Raw genomic sequence first — 22,811 nt, forward strand, 5'->3', positions numbered from 1 at the left:
AATTGGGAAAAAAGCTAATTGGGTACTGTAAAAAAAAATTTTTTTTAAACTATTCATTTTCTCAGGACTTCTGCCGTGGTTAGCACTGCTGTCTCGCAGCGGCGCGGTCCAGGTTCGATCCCGGCTCTGGGTCACTGTCCACATGGAGTTTGCACATTATCCCCGTATTTGTGTGGGTTTCGCCTCCCTAACCCAAAGATGTGCAGGGTAGGTGGATTGGCTACACTAAATTGCCCCTTAATTGGAAAAATGAATTGGATACTGCTAAATTTATAAAAAAGAAAAAAAAAATTTTTTGCAGGACCTCCGGCACGTTATCCTCCTTGCCTCAGTATTTACAGTAGAAAAAGTAATTGTTCAACATGTCGGCTATTTCCTCATTACCACTGACAATATCTCCATTTTCAGCTTTTAGTGGGCCTACACTGCTCTTCACCACCCGCTTTCCCTTTAAAGAACTCTTAATTTTCTTATTGTGATGTCCCTTGCAAGTTTCCTTTCATAATCCCTTTTTGTAGCTCTTTTAAGCTGCTTTGTGACCCTCTGCTGGTCCTTGAACCTATCCCATTCAACCAGATCTGTGCTACGTCTTGCATTTTTGGAAGTTCTTTAGTTTAGTTTTAAGCTGCCCCTAACCTCTTTCGTTGTCCGTGTCTGCTTTTTTTGTGAAGGGGAGCCTTTTCCTCTCAGGGGAATATTACTTGCTCTGCATCTCTTTAAATGTTTCTTTAAATATGCTCCACTGATCTTCAGTTGGATGACCCATTAACAAATCTTCCCAGTTGTGGACAGTCTCGGCCGCATCCCGTTAAAGTCAGCCTTACCCAAGTGTAAAATTCTAGTGTCTGAAACGTTCTTTTCACTTTCAAATGCTACACTGAATTGTTGTGATCACCGTTTGATAAACATTCACGCACAGTTAGGCTACTAACTGAATTGGGCTCATTACTCATAACTAAATCTAATATTGCCTGTCTCCTTGTTGCATCTAGAACGTATTCAAGAGAACTTTCTTTTCATTCGTATGTTTCTTATAGGAACCCCAGATCCTTTTTCAGCAGTTATCAGTTAACGCTTACAGGGTGATAGATGCAACATTAATGAATAGCATTTGAACCTTCACAAACATCACCAACAGGTTGACAGAAGTGACAATTATGCATCCCTCGCACAAATATAATCTTGCATATATTTTACAAGCCGGGGGTTTCTGCCTACCAATTTGAACAAATGACCATATTTTTGGGACTTCAATGGCAAACTCAGAAACAATGTTATGTAGATACTCATCTCTTGTCCTAATGGCAAGTAAAAGGACAGAAGACATCTCAAAGCTCACAACTGCTTCCATTTAAAACACTCCAGTAACTAGCTATCATAAAAATTAGATAATACAGAACAGAAATATATTATACTTTGAAGAGAGATCCGTGTTTGCATCACAACAGGCCACACTTTGTTGCGTGGACTATACTGACAAGGCTGTGTTTCCTTTCCCATCCTTTGTTTGAAATGGCAGACCACTTCAGAAGGCATAGAGTCAATCATATATTGTGGGGTTGGTGTCACGTGCAGATAGACCAAAGGTGGTCATAGATTATCATAGAATTTACAGTGCAGAAGGAGGCCATTCGGCCCATCGAGTCTGCACTGGCTCTTGGAAAGAGTGCCCTACCCAAGGTCAACACCTCCACCCTATCCCCATAACTCAGTAACCCCACCCAACACTAAGGTCAATTTTGGACACCAAGGGCAATTTATCATGGCCAATCCACCTAACCTGCACATCTTTGGACTGTGGGAGGAAACCGGAGCACCCAGAGGAAACCCACGCACACATGGGGAGGATGTGCAGACCCCGCACAGACAGTGACCCAAGCCGGAATCAAACCTGGGACCCTGGAGCTGTGAAGCTTTTGTGCTATCCACAATGCTACCGTGCTGCCCACCACAATGCCACCATGCTGCCCGTTCCGGCGCCTCATTCCGGTGGCATGGTCTTCTTTCAAGAACCTATGTAAACCAAATGGACTTTACAACAATCTAACAATTCTTACGGAGAATGCTGGAAAAATTCAGCAGGTACGTGTGCACTTGTGGAGAGCGTGCAGAGTTAACATTTCGAATTGATAACATTTTGTCAGAGGTCGTCACCCTGTAACCTTAGCTCAGTTCTCTCTCCACAGACGCTGTCAGATCTGCTGAGTGTTTCCACCGTTTTTATTTCAGATTTCCGGCAGCTCCAGTATTTTTCCTTTGAATTCGTTCTCATGGTCATTTTGTTCTGAAGTCTTTTATTGGATTTAATTTCACAAATTGACATGATTAGGTTTAAATTCATCATAAAGTTGCTGTCTAGTAGTCTAGTTGTGGAACTTTTACTGCTATTATACCGTACCTTCATAAAAGCTGGAGCAGTGTGATGGGATAACCATTCAATTGTTATTTTAATTAAATGAGGACATCCAGGTGTTCCCAACAGCGGGAGGGATGAAATTAAAGGCATTCTCAAGCTCACCAATTTACCTTAGTAGTTGACATGTCATAGGTAAGGATCTGGGAGATAGCACAACAACTCTCTAAGCCACAGATTGTGGTTAGCCCAGCTAGGCAAAGATAAAGAACAGGAAATTATATATATTTTTAACAGAAGGCTGAGCCAGTGGACAAATATGAGTTAATCAAAGGGAGCCAGAATGGATTGGAACAGCGACGGTGGCACAGTGATTACCATGTCTGCCTCACAGCGCCAGGAGCCCGGGTTTGATTCCAACCTTGGGTGACTATCTGTGTGGAGTTTGCATTCTTCCCGTGTCTGCGTGGGTTTCCTCAGGTGCTCCGGTTTCCTCCAACAGTTCAAAGATGTGCTGGTTAGGTGGGTTGTGGGGATATGGTGGGGTAGTGGGGCCTAGGTAGGGTGCTTTTTCAGAGGGTTGGGGCAGACTCGATAGGCCAAATGGCCTCCCTCTATGCTGTAGGTATTCTATGGACAACAGGCAAGTTCCGTCAAACAAATCATTTTTTTTTAGGAAGTAACAAACAGAGTTTAAGGTGTGCCTATGGATGGTATTTGTACAGACTTTCAGAAGGCATTAGGCAAGGCTCTGAACAACAGACTATTAACTAAAGCGAGAGCACGTGGAATTGGAAACAACCTATTTGTCTGGAAAGGAAATTTAATAGGAGGTAGAATGAAGTATGGATAATGGGTATGTACTCAAATAGGTAGGATGTGGTGTCGCCTAGAAATCTGCACTGGGCATCAGCATTTTCCTACAATATTTATAAATATATATTTATATAAGGACGGCAGTGACATAATGTAGCCACTTAAAATGGCCAACTCCCGATTTAAAATGGCGAACGGCAAAGGCTGATGGGAAAGTCAGCCAACAGAACAAAAACGAGCAGCTACAGGTTGGCTTGGTGTTTACCTCTGGAAAGGCCAGACAAGATCGATACCAGCAACCATCAGCATAACAAATCACCAGCCATCTGTATACTAATGAACAATCCCCAGGAAAAATGAGCAACATTTAGACACAAAGCAAGACTCTTCGGCGGCAGCAGAAGCCTACACAAAGGGAGGTGAACGACCACCTCAAGACCGCCCATTGATCAGGGAACCACTCCAGCATTGGAGAAAATCGAACCAAGCGATTGGGACAAAGTCCAATCACTTGGGACCAGGTACAGGGTCCGCCCCGAAAGGCGGGAAGCCCCTGGGGACTATAAGAATTGAGCCCCAAGTTCAAGATGTTCTCTCTTCCATCGCTTGCAGCTCTTCTTCTTCGGCTCGCTTCCAGCTCTCGTCACTCTTCAGCAGCCGATCGAACCTGTAAGTCTTACTTCAACGTTCGCTACTAGATAGGCGCTCCAAGCTATCAATCTGTGCCAACTTCGAATCCCGCAGGCTCAGAACCCAAACGAAAGGCCATTTGTTTCCCTGACCTGGTGGACCAGTTCCAAGTTAAGTATAGGCCTGTTAGTTGCAGAAGTAGCTTAAACGTAGAATTTGTGCAGGAGTAGTGATTACTGTGTATAATAAATGTGCTTTGATTTAAATCTTACTAATCGGTGTATTGGATTATTGATCATTACTCTGACTTGAACCACGTGGCGGAATCATAAAGATACCTGGCGACTCAAGAGTAAAGGTAATGAAACAGAGCAATTAAACTAAGGCAAAATTAGCAACAATAATCACCGGATTAGTAATCCAAAGGCCCAGTGTAATGCTCTGGGGACCTGGGATTGGATCCCACATGGCAGATGGTGAAGTTTGAATTCAATAAAAATCTGGAATTAAAAGTCTTAAGGATGACCATGAAACCATTGTCAATTGTTGTAAAAACCCATCTGGCTCACTTTAGGGAAGGAAATTTGCCACCCTTACCTGGCTTTCTGTCAATGACAATTTGGTATCACAGTAAATGTTGGAACAAGGTTAGATTAAGTAGGAGCAAAACTATGACTGAGGGGTTCAATGTGTGAAAGTGGGAGATAAGATGAATGAGAATTTTCTAAATGGCCAGACCATTTAGAACTATGTAGATAAATTACTTTTAAAAATATGGAATGTTCCTAAAAATTAACGGGTAATGAGATGTTTTTTTTTCATTACTTTTTACAGGGCTTCGCTGGGTAGGCAAGCATTCGGGGGGGGGTTTCCAGGATTTTGACCCAGCGACCGCTAAGGAACGCTGATATATTTCCAAATCAAGATGGTGAACGACTTGGAGAGGAACTTCCAGATAGTGATGTTCCCATGTATCTGCTGCTCTTATCCTTCTAGATGCTAGTGGTCATGGATTTGGAAGGTGCTGCCTAATGACTGATTGCCTTTATTTCGAGAGGACTAGATACAAAGAATGAAGCTGTGTTAAAGCCATTCAGAGCTCTCATTAGACCTTGTATAGAATCCTGCATTGTTTTCGGCACCGCACACCAAAGAGGCTGTTTAGCACAGGGCTAAATCGCTGGCTTTGAAAGCAGACCAAGGCAGGCCAGCAGCACGGTTCAATTCCCGTAACAGCCTCCCCAAACAGGCGCCGGAATGTGGCGACTAAGGGCTTTTCACAGTAACTTAATTTGAAGCCTATTTGTGGCAATAAGCGATTTTTCATTTTTTTCATCTCTGGAAAGATACATTGGCCTTTGTGGGGGTATAGCACAGATTCACAAGAAAAATAATGAGGCGGAATGGGACAAATAGAGGAATGGACATCAGCAAAAGTTGCAAAGCCTGTATTTCCTTCACTATAGAGGATTATAGGGTAACCTAGTCGAGGTTGGAAGATCCATAGAATAGAATCCCTTCAGGGTATCACGGTAGCACAGTGGATAGCATTGGGACTACGGCGCTGAGGACCCAGGTTCGAATCCCGGCCCTGGGTCACTGTCCATGTGAAGTTTGCACATTCGCCCCATGTCTGCGTGGGTTTAACCCTCACAACCCAAAGGATGTGCAGGTTAGGTGGATTGACCATGCTAAATTGCCCCTTAATCGGAAAACATAATAATTGGGTACTCTAAATTTTATTTATTTTTGGCAAAGAATAGAATCCCTACAATGCAGAAGGAGGCCATTCAGCCCATCAGGTCTGCACCGGCCCTCTGAAGGAGCACCCTCCCTAGGCCCACGCCTGCCCCATCCCCGTAACCCCACCGAACCCGCACATCTTTTGGGCACTAAGGGCAATTTTACCATGACCAGTCCGCCTAATCTGCACATTTTTGGACTGTGGGATGAAACCGAAGGACTTGGAGGAAACACACGCAAACATGGTGACAATGTGCAAACAAACAATTACTCACGGCCAGAATTGAACCCGGGTCCCTAGCGCTGTGGGGCAGCAGTGTTAACCATTGTGCCACCATGCCGCCCTAATTATTGATTCTATAAACTCCTGATAGGGAGAAACTATTTCCTCTAGAGCAGCAGTCCAGAACAAGGGGCAGGACACCAAAATTAAAGATGGGCTATTCAGCGGTAATACTACAAAGCCCTTCTTCACATAAAGGGCAGTGGAAAATTGGATAATCCCCCCCAAAAAAAAATTGCTGAGGCTCAGGGATCTAAAAAAAAAAGTCAAAACTGAGATTTATAAATCTTTTACGCAACACAATGGGTGAAACAAGGAAAAATAATTCTGAAGCATTAACACAGTATCTAAGGTGAGTAAAAGGTAACCGAACAGTAAACATTGTAGACTACATACCAGTCACCATTATGATATGGCCACACAACTGAATATTACAGTTGTCTGTCCAGGCTATTTAAACAGTTTAAAGGGAAACAAAGTGAAATTGCAGTAATCTTCATATTACAGTAACATTGCTCAATCCCTGAAAGTAATGGCTGAAGTAGAAAAAAACTATTAGATCAAAAGCTACTGAACAGCTCAAAATATTCAGCTGTATTTGCTTGATTGAGGAACAATCAAATACATTCTTGTTACTAAATTATTTGGTAGTTATGGGGCACTAAAGTATTTAAAGAATTATCCCATGTTCTTATGTCAAATCCTAATTGCAGACTCCATGAACTTCAGGAAGGCTCACCCTGACATTTTTATATTTTCCAGTTTTCTAAACCAACCAGCAGAACAAATTGAAAGGGACTGAGTGAAGCTGAAATATTTTTCAGTACCTCGGTCCACAAGCTATCAAATCATTGTGAATCCTGACCTTGTACCAACTGCCATGACCAGACATGGTGGTTGCTGGAATTTTTACCAAATAATCCTAGTCAATTGACAACTCCTTGCTTCCTCACAATAAAGAGAGAACTATACAATTGTAGGTTAGTTCATGCCATGGTTTATTTTGCATTATCCCAAACCATAGGCAACAGTGATATTGGGTCACGTTTTGGTATTTGATCCACAAAGCCAACGAATTCATCGACACAACCAACAAAAGTACTTACGAGTGCAAAGGAAAGTGCTACTGCATTTTTCAGGATAGAAATCAAATCCCAGGAGCCACAATGCTCAAGACAACAGTAAGTTTCTTTGACAAAGAGTCATCCATTCAGACTCAAAACATGGCAGATGGTACACGGTCAGGATTCACAATGAAAATATACACCAAGGAATGTCAGGACGAGCCTTCCTGCAGTTCGTGAATCCACCTAACCTGCACATCTTTCGACTGTGGGAGGAAGCCGGAACACCCGGAGGAAACTCATGCAGACACAAGGAGAAAATGCAAACTCCACAAAGACAATCACCCAAGGCCAGAGAGTGTTCTAGACAGGGCAGGAAGGTGGCACTGTGGTTAGCACTGCTGCCTCACGGCGCCGAGGTCCCAGGTTCGATCCCGGCTCTGGGTCACTGTCCGGGTGGAGTACATAGAACATAGAACATAGAAAATACAGCACAGAACAGGCCCTTCGGCCCACGATGTTGTGCCGAACCTTTGTCCTAGATTAATCATAGATTATCATTGAATTTACAGTGCAGGAGGAGGCCATTCGGCCCCTTGAGTCTGCACCAGCTCTTGGAAAGAGCACCCTACCCAAACTCAACACCTCCACCCACCACCAAGGGCAATTTGGACATTAAGGGCAATTTATCATTGGCCAATTCACCTAACCCGCACATCTTTGGACTGTGGGAGGAAACCGGAGCACCCGGAGGAAACCCACGCAGACACGGGGAGGACGTGCAGACTCCGCACAGACAATGACCCAAGCTGGAATCGAACCTGGGACCATGGATCTGTGAAGCAATTGTGCTATCCACAATGCTACCGTGCTGCCCTTAAGAACAAATAAATCTACACTATATAATTTTCCCGTAATCCATGTACCTATCCAACAGCTGCTTGAAGGTCCCTAATGTTTCCGACTCAACTACTTCCACAGGCAGTGCATTCCATGCCCCCACTACTCTCTGGGTAAAGAACCTACCTCTGATATCCCTCCTATATCTTCCACCTTTCACCTTAAATTTATGTCCCCTTGTAATGGTGTGTTCCACCTGGGGAAAAAGTCTCTGACTGTCTACTCTATCTATTCCCCTGATCATCTTATAAACCTCTATCAAGTCGCCCCTCATCCTTCTCCGCTCTAATGAGAAAAGACCTAGCACCCTCAACCTTTCCTCGTAAGACCTACTCTCCATTCCAGGCAACATCCTGGTAAATCTTCTTTGCACCTTTTCCAGAGCTTCCACATCCTTCCTAAAATGAGGCGACCAGAACTGTACACAGTACTCCAAATGTGGCCTTACCAAGGTTTTGTACAGCTGCATCATTACCTCATGGCTCTTAAATTCAATCCCTCTGTTAATGAACGCGAGCACACCATAGGCCTTCTTCACAGCTCTATCCACTTGAGTGGCAACTTTCAAAGATGTATGAACATAGACCCCAAGGTCTCTCTGCTCCTCCACAATGCCAAGAACTCTACCGTTAACCCTGTATTCCGCATTCATATTTGTCCTTCCAAAATGGACAACCTAACACTTTTCAGGGTTAAACTCCATCTGCCACTTCTCAGCCCAGCTCTGCATCCTATCTATGTCTCTTTGCAGCCGACAACAGCCCTCCTTACTATCCACAACTCCACCAATCTTCGTATCGTCTGCAAATTTACTGACCCACCCTTCAACTCCCTCATCCAAGTCATTAATGAAAATCACAAACAGCAGAGGACCCAGAACTGATCCCTGCGGTACACCACTGGTAACTGGGATCCAGGCTGAATATTTGCCATCCACCACCACTCTCTGACTTCTATCGGTTAGCCAGTTCGTTATCCAACTGGCCAAATTTCCCACTATCCCATGCCTCCTTACTTTGTGCAGAAGCCTACCATGGGGAACTTTATCAAATGCCTTACTAAAATCCATGTACACTACATCCACTGCTTTACCTTCATCCACATGCTTGGTCACCTCCTCAAAGAATTCAATAAGATTTGTAAGGCAAGACCTACCCCTCACAAATCCGTGCTGACTATCCCTAATCAAGCAGTGTCTTTCCAGATGCTCAGAAATCCTATCCTTCAGTACCCTTTCCATTACTTTGCCTACCACCGAAGTAAGACTAACTGGCCTGTAATTCCCAGGGTTATCCCTAGTTCCTTTTTTGAACAGGGGCACGACATTCGCCACTCTCCAATCCCCTGGTACCACCCCTGTTGACAGTGAGGACGAAAAGATAATTGCCAACGGCTCTGCAATTTCATCTCTTGCTTCCCATAGAATCCTTGGATATATCCCGTCAGGCCCGGGGGACTTGTCTATCCTCAAGTTTTTCAAAATGCCCAACACATCTTCCTTCCTAACAAGTATTTCCTCGAGCTTACCAATCTGTTTCACACTGTCCTCTCCAACAATATCGCCCCTCTCATTTGTAAATACAGAAGAAAAGTACTCATTCAAGACCTCTCCTATCTCTTCAGACTCAATACACAATCTCCCGCTACCGTCCTTGATCGGACCTACCCTCGCTCTAGTCATTCTCATATTTCTCACATATGTGTAAAAGGCCTTGGGGTTTTCCTTGATCCTACCCGCCAAAGATTGTTCATGCCCTCTCTTAGCTCTCCTAATCCCTTTCTTCAGTTCCCTCCTGGCTATCTTGTATCCCTCCAATGCCCTGTCTGAACCTTGTTTCCTCAGCCTTACATAAGTCACCTTTTTCCTCTTAACAAGACATTCAACCTCTCTTGTCAACCATGGTTCCCTCACTCGACCATCTCTTCCTTGCCTGACAGGGACATACATATCAAGGACACGTAGCACCTGTTCCTTGAACAAGTTCCACATTTCACTTGTGTCCTTTCCTGCCAGCCTATGTTCCCAACTTATGCACTTCAATTCTTGTCTGACAATATCGTATTTACCCTTCCCCCAATTGTAAACCTTGCCCTGTTGCACGTACCTATGAGTACGCACATTCTACCCATGTTTGCGTGGGCTTCGCCCCCACAACCCAAAGATGTACAGGCTCGGTGGTTAGGCCACATTAAATTACCCCTTCATTGGGAAAAAATTAATTGGGTACTCTAAATTTTTAAAAATTTTTTTTTTTTTTAAAAGTGTTCTAGACGATGCCACACATTTCCAATTAATAACTAGAAAGGGCAGTCAGTTAGATCATAGAATTTACAGTGCAGAAGGAGGCCATTCGGCCCATCGAGTCTGCACCGGCCCTTGGAAAGAGCACCCTACTTTAGCCCATGCCTCCACCCTAACCCCGTAACCCCACCTAACCTTTTGGACACCAAGGGCAATTTAGCGTGGCCAATCCACCTAACCTGCACATCTTTCGACTGTGGGAGGAAGCCGGAACACCCGGAGGAAACTCATGCAGACACAAGGAGAAAATGCAAACTCCACAAAGACAATCACCCAAGGCCAGAACTGACCCCAAGTCCCTAGAGCTGTGAGACAGTGCTAACCACTATGCCACCGTGCCACTCATAGTTCCTCAAAGGTTAACGTAATGAAGTAACTTCCCATGCTTCCACATTCTCTGATATACAAGGAAAGCCAAGGAGCAGCACTAGTATGATTCACCAATGGGTTGCTGGGGTTAGCCCTGCATCATACCGATCTCCAGACCTTGAAGGACATCAATGAGGAAGAAGAGAATATCAGGAAATTTCACACACAAAAAAAACTTGGGTAAAAGTATCCAGCACAAATTTAGCACTTTACTATGAACAAAAGCGGAGGAAGAAAAAGAGCAGCCCTTTGTTCAAAATACTCCCTCCATGTTTATTCAAAATATACAGCAATGAAAAGATCAAATTTCAATGGAGACTTATCACATGGTCGCTCTAAGTACCAACTCACCTTTTGGCTGTTATACAAAGGTAATTACGCAGACATGAGGACAGATTTGGGCCTAGTAGAGAAAACGCTGGAAAATCTCAGCAGGTTTGGCAACATCTGGAAGGAGAGGAAAGAGCTAACGCTGCAAGTCCAGGTGACCCTTTGTCAAAGCTAGGGGCATAGAAAGTGGGAGATATTTATACTGTAGGGTGAGGGAATGAAAGATGAGTCTCGTGGACTGGGCAGGAAGACTAAAAAGTAGGACAGTTGATGAGCAATGGCTGTTAAAGGAAATCTTCAATTCCTCCCAACTATTATATTCCAGAGATCAAGAAAGATTGTAATAGGGGGAAAAACATCCATGGCTAAGCAAGGAAGTTAAAGATAACAAAGGCACAAACTAAGGCATACCATATTGCAAAGGCCAATAGCAGGCTGGAAGATTGAGAAATGATTTAAAGATCAACAACCAGTTACTAAAAGAGTTATAAAAAGAGTAAATTATGAAAGTAAACTAGCGCAAAATATAAAAACGGATAACAAAAGCTTCTATGGTATACAAGAGAGAAAAAGAGTAGCTAAAGTGAATGTTAGGCCCTTAGAGGATGAGACTGGGGAGTTAATAGTGGGGAACACAGAAATAGTGGAGACGCTAAATCAATATTTTGCCTCAGTTTTCACACTGGACGACACTAGTAACATCCTAATAGTAACAAGTAATGCAGAGGTAATAGAAAGGGAGTAGCTTAGAACAATCGTCAATAGGGGAAAAAGTACTAAACAAACTATTGGGATTGAAGGCAGACAAGTCCTCGGGCTTAATGGCCAACATCCTATGATCTTAAAGGTCACAGACATAGGTTGAGAGGTGGTAGATATTTTTTTCTTTTTATAAATTTACAGTACCCAATTCTTTTTTTTCCAATTAAGGGGCAATTTAGCGTGGCCAATCCACCTACACTGCACATCTTTGGGTTGTATTGACAAACTAGACAGAGCAGATGCTTCCTCTTGTGGGGTAATGTAGAATGAGAGGTCACAGTTTTAGGATAAGGGGTAGCAGATTTTAAACCGAGGAGAAGGAAAAATTACTTCTTTCAAAGCGTTGTGAATCTGTGGAATTCATTACCCCAGAGTGTGGTGACGGGACGAGTGAATTTAGACAGAATTTTAATTGGTAATGGTTTGAAGGGTTATGGAGAACAGATAGGAAAGTGGAGTGGCGGCCGAGATGAGATCTGTCATTTTTTTTTTCATATAAATTTAGAGTACCCAATTAATTTTTCCAATTAAGGGGCAATTTACTATGGCCAATCCACCTACCCTGCACATCTTTGGGTCGTGGGGGCGAAACCCACGCAAACATGGGGTGAATGTGCAAACTCAACACGGACAGTGACCAAGAGCCGGGATCGAACCTGGGACCTCGGCGCCGTGAGACTGCAGTGCCAACCACTGCGCCACCGTGCTGCATATGAGATCATGATCATATTGAATGGAGGAGAAGGCTCAAGGGCCTGAATTGTCTACTCCTGCTCCCAGTTCTTATATTCCGATGTTCTAGAGTAATTATTAAGGAACCATGTGCTCCGGAGCAGCTCTACCAATTACAACCAACATCCTGGGGATTACCATAGACTAGAAACGTAATTGGACTAGCCATATAAATACTGTGGCTATGAGAGCAGATAAGAAGTTGGGAAGTCTGCAATGAATAACTCACCTTCTGACTACGAAAGCCTGTCCACCACCTTAAAAGGAACAAAGTGTGTGTTGTAATACTCGCCACATTCTCTTGTACGAGTGCAGCTCCAACAACATTCAAGAATCTCTTCACCATAAAAGACAAAGCTGCCCCTTGATTAGCACTCCATCCGCCACCTTCACCATTCACCCCTTCCACCACCAACACACAATGGTTGTAATGTATGCCACCTACAAGATGCACTGCAGCAACTCAAAGACTCTGTTGACAGCACCTTCCAAATTCGCCAACTTAGAAGGACAAGGGCAGCAAGTGCATGGGAACTCCAGCAAATTCCCACCCAAGTTACACCATCCTGACTTGGATGTCAAAATCATGGAACCCCCTTCCCAAGTACACTGTAGGTGTACCTACACCACATGGACTGCAGCGGTTCAAGAAGGTGGCTCACCGCCACCTTCTCAAGGGCAATAAGGGACGGGCAATAAATGCTGGCATAGCCAGAATGCCCACATCCCATGAAATTAAATGGAGTTATGACTGGACCAGATGATCAGCAGTCAGCCATCATCAGTTAAATACAGATGCATAATACGATTATTCCCACCCGTATTGAAGCTGCAACACAGTATCTATGGGGCAAAGTCAGAACACTGGAAGTGACATGCTCCAAAAGTGCTTCTAAATAGGCGTTAAGTAATATGCTTGGATTGTCCGAACTCCGTACATCACTTCCTAGGAAACTTTCAAACAAATAATTTCATTCATAAGGCTACAAATGCACAATGCAACAGCACTGCTCACAAACAGCAATAAAATTATTTGTTGTGAAGTTTTATACTGCAAAATTAAGTACCAACTCAGCAGAAAGCTGCCTGAAAAATACATCATTCATTAAAGTTAAATGTAATGACCACTTTGATGCATAGTCCTCCCACCAGAAAGTACAATGCAATTTATTAGCATTTTCACTGGAACTGATTTATCATTTAATACAACGGCTGCCTTTGAATTAAATGGAATTTCATTCAAATTTACATCAAGCTTCAAATAGGTTAAGAATTAGGTCAAACCAAGAATATTTTATTTTCATTTCAATACTAACCCTTAAATTTTTTTAAATGTTCGTCAAATTTCACAATCTATTCTATGCTGCAATAGGTCAAACAAGCTTTGATACTTGCTTGGCAATTATTTTTTCCCTGAAAGGTAGTGGGCAGGCACTCAATACATTTGGTCTTCATTTACATGGAAATATGTGCCAATCTAATGTTTAACAATAGTCTTCTCAACTACTCCAATTTCTGGTCTCCTTGTCTACAAATATTAGATGAAAAATAAAACAATGTAGTTCTGCTGCATCAATTTCCAATGGTTAAAAAATAAAACTTATGCCTTGACTGATTCAATTTTCCCCCACTAAATAAGTTTCACCATTAATCCTTGGAGCTCCATTTACAGTGTGAAATTTAAGTATCAAAACCTTCATCTCCTGCTATATCAATGGATGAGAATTCAATACTGGGAATCAGAAGTAATACTTTTTTTTTTAAAAAGAGGACACACAGCGAGATCAAAACTGAAACCTTACTTATATGTTATTGTTGGGATCCAGATTAAGTCCATAACTATTGAATCTGTTTCCATCATTAGTCCAGATCACAACTTATTTTGAAAAATTCTCGAATCCCCTCTGGTTTCTTTGTCAGTCATCTTAAATTTGTGTTCTCTAGTTACCGACCCCATTGTTGATTAAAGAAACATTCAGCTGTATACTACAGGGATCACTCTGTCTAATCACCAATTCATAATGCAGTACTGAACTTATATAATAGCAAAACAAATTGCATTAAGCTATTTAACAGGCAAAGAAATGTACTAAGCATTTCACCATATTTATTACAATTCTATCCAATACGTCTTTGCCCATGCAGTAGCTGTGTGATGAGTTTGGTTTGATGTGTAGTTTCAGTCAAGCTTTTTAAAAATTATTAAATGCGTACCAGTACTTCCGTCAAGTACTACTTCGGAAGCCTAGGGCCATTAGAACATTTACTCCCAATCCCCAGCAACACCATAAACTTTGAATCAATGTGCTCACTGCATGTGCTTTTTGCCACATGTGGTGTATAGCTAGAAATGAAAATATGCAAAATTAAGACCTCCCCCTTAATGATGGAGCAGATAAAGACACAGCCTTTGGGATCACGGAACCAAATAAGCCTCATGCTCCCTGGTTCAGTCCCTGATCCATGTTAAGTCTACCACAGCAGCTGTGGTACAGCGATTGGGGGAAAGAGCAAAAGACTTGGTAAAGCTTTTAGTTATGCCCTGCCTTAGGCTTACCTGCAATGCCTTTTGCAGAGAATAGCCTACCAATACTATGTAAGCTCTCACACAAAGAATGGTCATTAGAGCAAGGTGTGGAAGGCTTCCATCATTTGTCAAAGCACAAGAGTCACCAGTTTCAAAGTGGGGAAAGACTGGCTGAGATAAATAAACCATTCATAAACGAAAATTTCATTTTTAACTAAGCTGATGCTTTTAAATAAAATCAGTCTTCTTTCTCAGTTTTGTTAAAATGTGAAACTTGGAAATAATTCGTATTTATCATAATTGGACCAAGACAAATGTAAAGAATAAAAAGGAGAAACATTAGGTCTTTCAAATTCCAGGTAGCAATGCACACCCATCATACTTCAAATCTGTGACAATCCATATTTAAAAATAGAAGCTTACACAGAAGTACTTCAAATCTTCAACAATACTGTGGAAATTTGCATACATTGGAATCATAAAGCTTTCTCAGAACAATTATTTTGCAGTTTTTAGCATCAAGCTTTTCCAGTCTACACAACATGCTTCCGAGCTAAACCAGGACACCTTGGGTAAGGCTCCAAAGAAACAAAGCACTCCAAGAAACAAGAGTTAGGCACTGTGCAAACTGAACCACATATCAACAACAACTTGGATTTAAAAAGGACGTTTAATGTAGCAAAACATCCCACACAAGGCAATATTACAGCAGGCGACCAAAGCTTGCTCAAAGAGGTAAGTAGGTTTTAAGAAGTGGAGTGGTTTAGTAAGAGAAATCAGAGTTTAGGATCTAGCAGCTGCAAATGATGGGATGATTAAGATCAATGATGCTCATATGGTCTGAATTGGAGGAACAGAAATATGATGGCAGTAGGGGTGAAGAAGATAACAAAGATTAGGAATTTGAGGTTATGGAGAAGAATGACCATTTTTAAAATCATGGCACTGCATAACTGGGAGCCACTGATAGCCAGCAAACAAATGGGTGATGAGAGAATAGGACTTGGCGTTAGCTAGGCCATGGGCAGCAGTTGCTTGGATCGCATCAAGTTTCCAGAGGGTAGAATGTGGAGGGCTAACCAGGAGTGCATTGAAAAGGCCAAATTCAAAAGTAACAAAGGAATGAGGGCTGAGGTAGGGGCAATTCAGGTGATGTCATGGAGGTGGAATCAAGCCAATTTGGTGATAGGGTGGATATGTGGGCAGAAGCCTCAGACTATTCATCAGGGAGTGGGATGGAGTTCGCTGCTTGAGAACTGAGTTTATGTTGGGGGCCAGACACTGGCTTTGGTCAGCTTCCAAATGTATAGTTGTAGGTGATTTCCATCCATGTAGTGCTATGTGTCAGACTAGCAATATGGCAATTTAAGACAGTGGAATGCCAAGAGAGATGGTGATGTAGAGCTGGGTGCCATCAGAATATGCAAAGAAATTGACAGCATTTTTAGATGTCATTACCAATGTGCAACATGTACATAAGGCTATTTCTTATGCCAAAATTAGATCCGCAGAATAATAATCTTTATAATTCTCACAAGTAGGCTTACAATGAAGTTACTGCGAAAAGTCCCTAGTCGCCACACTACGGCGCCTGTTTGGGTACACCGAGGGAGAATTCAGAATGTCCAATTCACCTAACAAGCATGTCTTTCGGGACTTATGGTAGGAAACCGGAGCACCCCGGAGGAAACCCACGCAGACACGGGGAGAATGTGCAGACTCCACACAGGCCGTGACTCAAGCCGGAATCGAACCTGGGACCTTGGCACTGTGAAGCAACAGTGCTAACCACTGTGCCACCATGCCTCAGAAGATACCAGAGATGTCAGTAGAGGAAGTAAGGCATTGCAAATGATTCTCTGGCTACGAAAGGGTAGATAACCAGACAGCTGTAGCCCCACCCTGCTGGGTGACAGTAGATTAGAGGAGGAGGATGTGATCAACCCTGTTAAGGGCTGCAGACAGCGTGAGAAACACCTACAGGGAAAGTATACCTTTGTCACAGTCACACAGGATGTCATTTATGACATTGATACAAGCCATCTCGCAAACAAGATGAGCCTGAAGAGAGCACGAGTGGAGGTCAGAGAGAAACTAGAGAAAGATGCGAGTTTGGGGCAAGGGTAGGAAGGTTTAGCCCAATGGGATAGGAGAAAGGAGAGAAGTGGTAGAAGTAGCTGATCAGATAGTCTCAAACAAGTCAATGAGCTCCTCGCACATGTTGCTAGAGCAGACAGGAGAGAAAGGGTTTGCAGTAGAGAAATGCCGTTGGAGTAGCAAACAGTTTGGCAGATGAGGGAGAACCCAATAGTGCTTTATATGGTCCAGATCTGATGCTGAACAATTAAACCAGATTTCTCTCCTAGCATGTGTCTCTTGGACTTAAAAGTGGAGATGAGCGTCGTACTCGGGGAATGGCAAGGATGAGAAAGTAATCATTTTAATGAGGACAAGACAAAGTTGAAAGTTGAGCTTGTGGTTAGACAGATAAGTAACTGCAACAGATAAGAAACTACCACCACCTCCATCAGTCCCAGCAGGGCAATAGGTGGAAGGGCTAACAAGGTAAGGAAGATGTCATCGCCCTCAACCAGGTTTCCATTAAGGTCATCATGTTGATGTAATATTCACAGCAAATTCATGGAGGTAAGCCTCTTCCAGAGGCTTGGGAACCGATAACCTCCTTTTCCATTTGGAAACAGTTTGCATTGCAAAGGCAGAAATATACAAAATAAAAGTAAATCCATACATATTGAAAAGTGCTAACTTTCATGTGAGACCAAATCAGTCTCCATAAGTACTTCGGTTCAATTTGAAAGCTGCAGTAAAAAATACAAGCCAAAATAAATATTTTTAACGGTTTTATCAACCGTTAACAGTTTTAACAAGCAGCACGGTAGCACAAGTGGCTAGCACTGTGGCTTCATAGCGCCAGGGTCCCTGGTTCAATTCCCTGCTGGGTCATTGTCTGGGTGAAGTCTCCCCCCCCCCCCCCCCCCCCCCCCCCCCGTGTCTGTGTGGGTTTCCTCCGGGTGCTCCGGTTTCCTCCCACAGTCCAAAGACGTGCAGGTTAGGTGGATTGGCCATGCTAAATTGCCCCTAGTGTCCAAAAGGTTAGGAGGGGTTATTGGATTACGGGGATAGGGTGGAAGTGAGGGCTTAAGTGGGTCGGTGCATACTCGACGGGCCGAATGGCCTCCTTCTGCACTGTATGTTCTATGTTCTAATGTTCTATGTTATTATAAAGGTTAAGAACTTAAACTGTCACAAATGAAGACCCATAATAACTCAACTGAAATCTTACAGCAGAAAAGTTCAATATTTGTAATTCCCCCCCCCCCCCCTCCCCCTCTACTGCTTCCCCACCCTGCATTCTTTCCACACACTGCCATATTTTCATTGCACAGCTGTGATTTGTGACCGTCGGATTAAACAATACATCAGTATGGAACACTTGCACTCACACAGCATTGGGTTTTTTTGCTGCAACACTGGCCTTAACCTTCAAAAATGAAACTGCTAAAGAGGGCTTCCATCACCCAAAAACATATTTAACCTCAGTTGTAGAACAAAATAAAATTATTACTCAGTGAAATTAGTAAAACTGGTTCTGTACACATTTTAAAATAAATGGAAATTTAAAAATGTTTGGCATTGATAATTTACTCCTAGGGATCCAGCAGAAAACTCAATTCAGCCAGTTACTGCAGGCTGCGTTCACATTAGGGTGTGGGCAACTGAACAGAGCCGTATATACAAAAAAATTACACATATGCTCACAAATTAAAACTCATGCATTCAAATCACAGTCTTTTTTTCCGAATGCCAATTACCAATTGACTGTATTACACAATAAAATTGCTTGCTTATATGAGCTAAAACAGTAATCCTGATTACTTTAATACAGAAATAACGCAACAGCCTTAACACCATGTGCAAGCATAGCCAAACATACCGAATGAAGCTACATACCGAATAAAGCTAAATACAATTTTACCAATTTTTTGTTTAACGCTTCACAGATTTTAATATACCAGATAAAAACGGTACCTGTGTGGCACATCAGTCAGCACCAAGTACATTATTTACTAGGAAGTCTGCATCAGATATGCGTCTGCATGCTTTATGGCTGTTAAAAGGTAGCACACTATCTAGCAAGGTTGAAGTGCTTTATTCCGTTTCCGAATCACTATTTAGCAGGAAACTACTGCTGGGTGTCTGAGCATGCCCAGCATCAACTGTGGGATTGGGAGAGCAGTTATCTAGCCGAGAAACCACATCCCAAACCAAGGCCTAAAGCTACAGCCTTGAACTTGGTGCAACAAAATAAAGCTTTTTAGAATTTGCCACTCAATAAAATAGCTTCACCCATGCAAATTTCTAAGCTTGATCTCTATTAAGACCTGTAAACTATATCGCAATAAAGCACCCACAAACCAAACATGTAATTTATTCTAAATGAAACAAGAATTGCTCTGCTTTACTCTTATTTAGTATTTTTAAGTTAATACGGCAACAATATTTACCACAACATCTTAAAGGGCAGTTTAACATTGAAAAGTTCATTCAAACCAACATAACATCAGAAACAAACATCCCTGCGCATCCTGACAAAAAAAATGCGATTCAACCCAAACCACACTAACACACCCATTCATTATCCCTATTAGTACAATGATTTATTCAATATCACAGCAAATCACTGAATCGTTTCCTAATAGCCATGTCCTTGGCTGAACATCAAGCCCCTTCACAAACCAAATCTTACAATTTAAAATGCAACTGAACTAATACACACCATTTTGTTTCAAGTCACAGTGAAATTTACAAAGCAACATTCCTTTCTCTCCACCTCTTCCCCCCCCCTCCCCTCTTCGCAATTCTTAAAGAACTTAATTATAAAGCATGTACTTTCTTCCATAAGCATATGGTCTTCTATAAATAATACAATGTGAAAACAAGAACCATGAGTCGAGATTGCACCACATTACAATCAAACATGAACAACCCGAAGAGATCATCGCTACCCACTATTCTGGCTGGGCTTCATCCCAGTGGTACAACAATCTCTCTCCATTTTGTAACAAGGCTTTTGTTTCAAGCCCGGAAGTGTAAAAAGAATACACACGTTTACAGACTGAAAAAATTCCCAGGAAAAATAAACAATGAAAATGGTCAGACTCCAGACCCCCAATTCAGGGAGAGGCCAGAGTACAATTTCTGAGTCGGAATATGAAATATGCGCCATACTGTAAACTCGCCGTATGTCGCTGCACAAAACACGTAATTGTGTCCATAATTCTCCATTTGTCAAGATTGTTTCTATTTTGAAAAGACAAAAATCAATCTGTATAAAACACTGTGGATTTAAACTAGATCTGTGGGCTACAGGCCTGCAGATTTTAATGGAGAGCTGCAGGCTGACTGCAGTGGGGTTGGTGTCTGTCTGTAACCGGCATTTTCTGAAGACGTGTCACACACACACACACACACACACACAGACAAACACACACAACATGCACACAGTCCCTAACCTCCTCCTCCCCAACCAAGCTTTCTTTTAAAAAAAAACAAATTTTCAAGGGGAAAAAATCTCTACAGGAAAAATATTTCATTTATTTTATTTTTAAAAGTCACACACAAAAAACGTATGAACACGAGAGCAACCCCACTCAGAAATAGAAAAGTCTTCAATCTCACCAGATTCTCTTTTCTACAGGATTTTTGTCTCCTTTAGGGAGAAAGAGCCTATGACTTAGGTCTCAAATCCTGAAATAGACAGAGAGAGGTTTCTAGATGTGTTGCTACCTTATTTTTAAACTGGAGAGTGGGGGGCGAATGGGGGGGGGGGGCTAAGTTTTTAAAAAAAGAGAAAAATCGAAACAAGATTACTCCCTGTTCGTCGTTAAGAGCTTCTTTTCTATCCCTCCTCTTTCCACATTTCAGTCACCCTCCTTTAAATCAGCCCAGGCACAAAGCAATTCCTTTCAGAAACACTGAACAGTAAATGTAATTTCTTTTTTTAAAAAGAGGCTTTACTAAAAAACCTTGAACCCATCCACACTTGCAACAAGTGCCCAGAAACCAAACAGATCTTAAAGATTTTACTTCTAACCCCGAGTAACCTATAGTGACAACGTTAACCACCCAGACCCTCCAAAAAAAATGAACCAACAGTAATCAAAAAAATAAGGTTGAAGAATATCTCCTCGGTTTAAGTCACTATTTTTTTTGGAATTTTATATATATATATATATATATACATATATCGATCAATTGAATGTTTCCCAAAAAGTGAAGGATACGAAGCAGGCTGTTGTAGTCCTCTTATTACAGGCTGTGGTTTGGCTTTCTGTGGTAAGCTCATTTCAGGCTGAGGAAGACAAAAAAAAGGAAAAACCAGGCGGATTTTTTGTTGTATAGAGACAGAGAGATGTACCTCAGGGTGTCCTCCCTCAGAAGGACGTTTCCCACTTGAGTTTACCTGCAAATCACAAAAATAATAGCATTGGTAGATGGCCCAGAGTATGAACTAGCAGCGGGGCTCGTCCTTTGAGTGAAAGAGTCAAACTTTAGGACGGATGCAAGCGATTTTTTACGCACAAACCAACATGGCGAACCAAGCCGCTCTCAGTCCGAGAAGACGGACGCCCGGCGGCCCTCGGCAACTTCCGGAGAACTTCGACGCCGGCTGCTCGGCAACTTCCGGAAAGACTCGGCTCCCCCTCCCCCCCGCCCCGCCACCACTTCCTTCGGCTGTTTCCGGAAACTTCACAGCAAAGAGCCGGGTCACCCAGGAAGCACAGGTCTTTGGGGCAAGCACAGCTCCCTTGTCACTTAGATTTCAATGAACATGGACATAGCCATAAGTGTAAACAACAGCAGTGGCAGGAATTGCGAGCCCCGCCTTCAATTAGGACATAACCTGGTGCAAAAGTGTTTGAGACGTGTAAAGTTACGGGGTCAAGGCAGGAGAATGGGGATGAGAAACATATCAGCCATGATCGAATGGCGGAGCAGACTCGTTGGGCCGAATGGCCTAACTCTGCTCCTATATCTTATGGTCTTACAAATAGGACATGGAACATAAGAACACACAGGAACAGGAGTAGGCCTCTCGGACCATCAGAACTGCTCTGCCATTGATGTTGATTGAGGGATAAATATTGTTTGGAGGAGAATTCTCCCTCAAAATGCTGTGCTTTTAATAAATGTGTCCATTCTGTGCATGCAAGTGTGGCTGCAAGGCCAGTATTTAATTCAAAGCCCATGTTGTGCTTGAGAAGTCGGTGATGAACCTCCTTAAACTGTTGCAGTCCTTGTGGTAAATATACCTCTTACAGTGCTGTGAAAAAGACAGTTTTTGATTTTGCTGTAGTAAAGGAATAGCAATAAAAGCAAAATCTTGGAGGTGCTGGAAATCTGAAATTAAAACAGAAAATGCCTGGTAGCGTCTGTTGTTTTTATTAAGGGGCAATTTAGCGTGGCCAATCCACCTATCCTGCACATTTTTGGGTTGTGGGGGTGAAACCCACGCAAACACGGGGAGAATGTGCAAACTGCATATGGACAGTGACCCAGAGCCAGGATCGAACCTGGGACCTCGGTGCCGTGAGGCCGCAGCACTAACCACTGCGGCACCGTGCGGCCCTAGATAAGTAGAGTTAACACTTCAAATCCAATATGATTCTTCTTTGGAACTCATGATATATGTCCAAGTCAGGAAGGTGCGCAATTTGGTCGGGAACTTTGGGGCGGTGGCGTTCCCACATGCTCACTGCCATTGTCCTTCTTGGTGTTAGAGGTCACAGATTTAAGAGATGCTGCTCACTAAGTCTTGAACTTTTGAAGTGCATTTTGCAGATGGTAGAAGTACTACAGGCATGGTGGTGTAAGGTGAGCCAATTTGTCTTTGCGCTTTGCCTTGGATGGTGCTGAGCTGCTTGAGTGCTGTTTTAATCTGCACTCATCAAACAATTAGAGAGAATTCTAGACATCTG

General features: G+C 42.7%; 1 long non-coding RNA gene across 1 annotated transcript in view; it reads right to left on the reverse strand.

The window, feature by feature from the left end:
* The window catches only part of LOC140392368 (uncharacterized), a 70,366-nt gene extending 48,900 nt beyond the window's left edge, over nucleotides 1-21,466 (reverse strand). The window contains exons 1-2 of the long non-coding RNA XR_011935310.1: nucleotides 21,296-21,466; nucleotides 21,117-21,184 (exon numbers count right to left, since the gene is read on the reverse strand). This is a non-coding gene — a long non-coding RNA (uncharacterized lncRNA). The remainder of the gene's footprint in view (nucleotides 1-21,116; nucleotides 21,185-21,295) is intronic.
* Nucleotides 21,467-22,811: the final 1,345 nt, after the last annotated feature.

Source organism: Scyliorhinus torazame, chromosome 16, assembly GCF_047496885.1.
Source record: "Scyliorhinus torazame isolate Kashiwa2021f chromosome 16, sScyTor2.1, whole genome shotgun sequence".
NCBI classification, from domain to species: Eukaryota; Metazoa; Chordata; class Chondrichthyes; order Carcharhiniformes; family Scyliorhinidae; genus Scyliorhinus; species Scyliorhinus torazame.